Raw genomic sequence first — 6,245 nt, forward strand, 5'->3', positions numbered from 1 at the left:
ACCGACCGGAGAAAACAGCTTTTGCACCAGTTGGTCCAGAGGAGCCATGCAGCGCAGTGCCGCTGCTTTGACTGATTGCCAATTAATTGATCCTTTTGAGAATTTATCCTGGACATGATCAAGCACACTGCAGTAGATAACACACAGGAGTGTTACAATGAGAACAAAGACTTTAAAGACTCAGCGACAGCAGACCTGTCAACCTATTAAGCAGCTCAATGGGTGCGGTGGTAAGTCATTTCCTTTGTCACTCTGTTAGGTGGCTGAGAGCTAGCCTGGTGTGTGTCATCAAGATGGGTTTTAACACTAGGACTGGAATGGAAAATGGAGATTCAAGATCCAAAAATGATTTTTTTCTCACACAGTGAAATATTGGTGTGACGTGACCAACAGTATTAAAACAAAACAAGATAATAAATAATCTTGATAATAATACAAGGTATAATACAAGTAAAACAAATTTGCAGTACCGTGGGGCGGCCATAGCTGAGTGATTAGTGAGCCCGCCTAGGGAGCCAGAGGCCCTGGTTGCCCCAGGTACGATTCCAGGCCACGCCAGCATATGTGTCGATGAAATGAAATTTGTCCCTGAGCAAGATTCTTAACCCCTAATTGCTCACAGGCCTCAAGCCCGCAAGGACTTTCATGAACGTCCTGTTAAAAGGAATTATCCTTAACCGTAATAGTAATAATGTGAACATTATATCAGGCATGTAAAGTGTGTATACAGTACATAACCTCAATATGGGCAAAAACACTGACCAAAAAAGAATACAGTGGGAGGGAGAATAAATATCGTTTCGGAGTCTGATAGCCTGAGCGGTGTGTCCCATAGTGACTTTGTGTGACTCAAAAGTGCATAGAGATGTCAGGATGAATAGATGTGTGGATGATGAGCATTGTAAAGAAGCTTTATAAGGAGATACTGTAGAGAAGGAAGGAAGGTGTGTAGGTTAGGGCAAGGTCAGAGGATGTAGACACAGTGTACCATGTAGGACACTGGTTCCCAACGTGGGGTCCGGGAACCACCAGGGGTCCTTGTGGGGGTTCCAGTGGATCCCCAGCTGAATGATTGATCCAAATGGACCCTCACAGGTTTGTAACTCTGTGAGTGTACAAATTGATGACTCATTTGGTAAAGCAGGTCAGCTTTATCACGTAATCATGGGGTGGTAAAGAGGAAACACGAGGAGAGAAGTAGAGAAGGGGAAGTTTCAAACAGCCAGGTACATTTGCACATAATTTGCACAGAATGTCCTCTGCTCTAAACCCATCCTAAATAATGCAGCTGTTGAACACTGCCCAGGGAGCAGGTTCAGTGTCTTGCTCAAAGACACTTTGGTGCCTTATTGTTGCCAGATTTTGCGAGAGAAATAAGCAACCAGGTCTATGAAGTCGATTGATTGAATATTTCATTAGACAGAAATGTAAAACAGCACGAGTACAGTCAAACACTTTGTCTAAAAGGATAACACCAAAAAAAGTCCTTGCGGTCTTGTTTCCATTGGGGTCCTATAGGTATTCAATTCATCAACATATAAGAAATAGCACCAAACATTCAATATCATCACAAATATAAAACACCATATGTACGCAGTAGGGAAAAAAGGGGGGGGGAGAAAAGGGGGGGGGGGTCGCCTGTCTAAGGGAGAACCTTTGGCCTCCTGAAAGGTGAATTTTTAGGGCTGTTTTAAAGGAAGCCAGCGATGACAAAGGATGAGGCCGCACAGCTCTTAGCCACGATGAAAAAGGTTTATTTAAAAGGAAACCAACGTTTCGACAGTGAAGTCTTCCTCAGGGTTTCCTCAGGGCTTCTCACATTTTTTAAGGGATGGGGTCTCAGGGCATTCCACACTTGGGTGGAAGAGCTGTAGAAGGAGAATTTACCCATGTTTGTTCTAAAGGTGGGTGTTACCAGATCAGAGTTTACGCTACCTCTAGTATTGTGGCTGTGGGTGTCGCCAATTTGAAATTGAATTTTAAATTGAGTCCAAGAAGCGACTAGGCCAATTGAGCACTATTGGCACTATTCCCCCCCCCCCCCCCCCACACACACATTTCTTTATGAAAACTTTTAACAACACAAATCTTGTATGGGGGACGTCCTTGGCACCAAATACATATTAATTTGGGGGTCCTTGACATGAAAATGTTTGAGAACCACTGGTTTAAACAACATTAGGAAGGAAACCCAAATAAGGAAATACACTTAAGAAACAAGCCCAAAAAAACACATCCAGCAACCACCAAAATGTATAATCAACCTTACAGAAAAACAAGCCCAAAGTCGCTTATAATAAGCAGACATGGCAACACTGTTTGGTGCCACTTTTGTGCAACACTTTGGTCCTTTATTATTTTTCACTCATCCCGCTTCCAATGATCCATAATAGAGCGGTGGATCAGACAGAGAGAGGTGGATGTACTGAGTGGAGGGAGGAAGGAGAGCAGAAACACTGTGGGCAAAGCAGAGAAATACAGTAGAGTGACAGAAAGAGATAAAGAGAAGGGAAATACAAAGTGGGGCGAGTATTTATCTTGGCGAGTCAACTCTATTGTCTTGCAAGGATAACTGTGATTGTTATTATAAGGTACTGTAAGATGTTCTCACAGTGTTGTCAATTTATTTTGACAGCTCTGTGGATGGAATGTAGGATTAGGGGTGCATGAGAGGACAAAATGAGAGAGAGAGAGAGAGAGAGAGAGAGAGAGAGAGAGAGAGAGAGAGAGAGAGAGAGAGAGAGAGAGAGAGAGAGAGAGAGAGAGAGAGAGAGAGAGAGAGAGAGATAGCTCTCATTTTGTCCGGAGAGACGGAGAGATGAGAAACAGATGGAGAGTAGAGATAGAGAGGTGAGTAAGAAAGGGAGTGGAGGTGGGAAACAAGGGCAACAAGAGTCCTTGGACTCAAGGACAGAACGAAATGGAAGAGATACAGGGAGACTTATGCTGGCAGCATACTTTAAAGAAGTCACATTTCTTTGCTTGCCGAAACCGAACAAGTTATCCGAAGACAAAATTATTCTATATTTGACAATGCCGGTCACATGCTCTGTGAGGAATGGACCATAATAAGGACAAGGCCTGATTGGACACTAAACAACTTATTGTAATTGAGTGCACTTTTTGTGTTGAATGAATCAAGAATCACAAGGATGCTGTATGCATTGTTTTTTATTGTTATATTACCTCTCTATCTATCTCTCTCTCCCTCTTTCTATAGATTTTTTTTCTTTCTTTATATTTGTGTAAGCTGGACCGTATCATGATGTTTACAAAGGTATTTGTAATCAAAGACGGGAACTGTCATCATTTATGACCTTTATCTGCTTGACGCAGTACAAACGTGATGAATCACGTAAGCATAGTTGATACCCGTGATACGATGACCATCAACTACTTGATCAGACTGACGTCTGTGCTCAATGATACGAGATGCATGTTCTATTCTGTTCTTGTCCTTGTTCCATATCTTCTGGTCACGTCATCTGTCCACTGTCCAATACTGTATATATTCTCTATGTGTGTATTAAACTTCAGAGCTTGTCGTGTGATACTGCCTGGTGTCATCTTGTTCTCCGCGCACGCGACTCAACAGAAACATCACTCACCACCCTTAGTTAGAGGGGGACCATATGGTTGGTCAACCGAAATCACAACAATTAAGTACTTGATCACATTGGCCAACGCTGAATTTTCTTTATGATGTTTGGGGGACATTTAGAAAATGTTGGAGGTGCAAGAAGTGCCTAAAAGAACTTTGGCAAGGTAATGCCCTCATTATCGTTTTATCCGCAATTACATCATTGTTCTTATACAACCTTGCCAAATTTTGTTTCCGCAAGAAGTATGCTGCAGCCTTCCACATAAATACTTTTTTTCTTTGGATATCATGTGTCCATAGAAGTGTCTTTTGAGTTGCCAGTACCTTTCTGCCATGCATTTCTAAATGGTAAAGACATGCTGAAGTGCAGTTCAGTGCTCTGTCTCAGCGCCCAGCAGGAGCTCTCCTTGCATGTCCTTACTGTCTTTACTCTTGATTGGTGGTGTAAAGTAACTAAGTACATGTACTCAAGTTCTGTACTTAAGTACAGTCACGATGCGACGCATTGTGAGCTTGTAGATCGGCTATTTTCTAAAGATTTTTGTATACATTTTGAACAAGTGAAATGGGACATTCTGCACAATGACTACTTTTACTTTTGGTACTTTAAGTATATTGTGATACGATACTTTTGTACTTTTACTCAAGTACATTTTGAATACGGGACTTCTACTTGTAACAGAGTATATCTACATTGCAGTATTGATACTTTTATTTAAGTAAAACATGTGAGTACTTCTTCCATCACTGGCAGAAAGGCACTGTAAGCTCAAAACATGCTTTCTGTGGCCACATTCACTTCCTGTCATCTGCAATGTTTCCTGTTGCTTCCCTTGACACCTCCCTCTCTCTCATTAGCTCATATGAACGTACAACTAGGAGCATTTCTCAACTAAGTGAACCGAATGTCACTAAAATAAATGACATGTGTGCCGCCAAGCTGTATCCTGTGGAAATCCTGTACAGCCCTCCTGAGGTTTCTTCTCCTCTCTGTGTACACACAGTAACATGAAGACGTTTGTGAGTGCGTGTAGCATGTGTGTGCATGCGTCATGCGTGTGCATGAGTGAAATGTGCTTACACGTGGTGATTTTGCAACACAGTGAGCATGTAGAGCAGCAAATACATTTTAGGAATATAAATGAATAAATTATGGGGCTTGTGAATCACCACAACTAAAACTTTTGGCATTGTGCGTGCGAGTTGTGTTTAATGTGTTGAATGCGTTGGGTGCAGTATTCTTTCAAACTGTCACACAAATACACCCATAAACAATAATATTATGTCAGCAATGTACAAAGCAATATTAAAATGGGTAGATTTCAAAATTTTGTTTAGGAATTTCGTTTTTTGTATCACTTCTTACAAACATGTTCTGTCAATAATAACCTGCTAACACGAGATAACTAGTTTCCTTTTGTCGCGATGAAGATAAATAACTTATCACAAGATCGAAAACTACTGTTGTTTTGCTTTGGTGTTAAAGTGGTTTGTTGGCCAATAGAATTCCAGAACACTCTTGCTGAGTGTTTGGTAGTTTAAGTGTTTAGTGTAAGTTAAGTGTCGTTGGTAATTCATTGAGATTATGCAAAACTATTGTAATGAAGCTTGTCTGTGTGTAGATGTACAGTATACATGTAGTAGCATGTATGTATATGTATGTATGTACCGTACGTCCTTGTTATCGCACAATGCATGTACATGTAGTTTGGCTCGACAGTACAACCAGTGTATTCACAATCATTATCTAAAAAACTAACACTTTCTGAAACACTAGATGCAAACAATTAAGATTGATATTTGCGTGTTCTCCGTAATGCACACAGCACTACATTACTTTTTCCAAGATGGAAGCAGAACAAATAGGTGTAGACGTACTGAACCAACCTGTTTCTGGCTGATGATTCTGACTGACTTTGGCTGAACAAGAAGCTAATGAGAAAAGGTCATTCATCCCAGACGAGAAATGGTTTGTTAGAGCAGCAAGTAACAGGATAGAAATATAGATAGCGCTCTTATCTAAAAGAGTAAATATGTATGTGAGTAAGTATGATGTAATGTTAGCCAGCCTGTAGCCAGCTGTAAGCGTTTTATCAGGCTGTTACAGTTAATATTATGTTTCACTTGTAATGTTGTCAAATGTATAAACAAAGACTGCACCTGAATCAACTTCCTGTAATACTGTATTTCCACATTAAAAAGGGAAGCAATCACACTAGGCTACATCGTTGGTTCTCAATTTGTACAATTTGTACAATTTGTACTCATTTGGTTCCATTTGTACACTCTCAGAGTTAAATTAACATTGATTATACAATATAAATTGGGGTCCCAGAGATAGAAATGCCATTAAATGGGGGTCCGGCTACGGACCCCTCAACGAGAGTTAACCAATGTATTATGAACTTACTCTGATTAAAGCAATTGATGTGATGATTACCCTAAACACCATTACAATTCATAGTTCTAAATGTAAGTCTGCTCTGCTCACCATACTCTTGTGTTAATTTAACTTATGAAAATGGAAACCATATGGGATCCATAAAGGTCCATGTGGTTCCATTTGCACGCTCTTGGAGTTATTTTATCACTATAGGGTTCATATTAGTTTAACTTTTCTTTGCCCAATGTATTTTTATTGAGT

The sequence above is a fragment of the Gymnoscopelus braueri genome, assembly GCF_963280865.1.
Source record: "Gymnoscopelus braueri genome assembly, chromosome: 8".
In the NCBI taxonomy this organism is placed as follows: Eukaryota; Metazoa; Chordata; class Actinopteri; order Myctophiformes; family Myctophidae; genus Gymnoscopelus; species Gymnoscopelus braueri.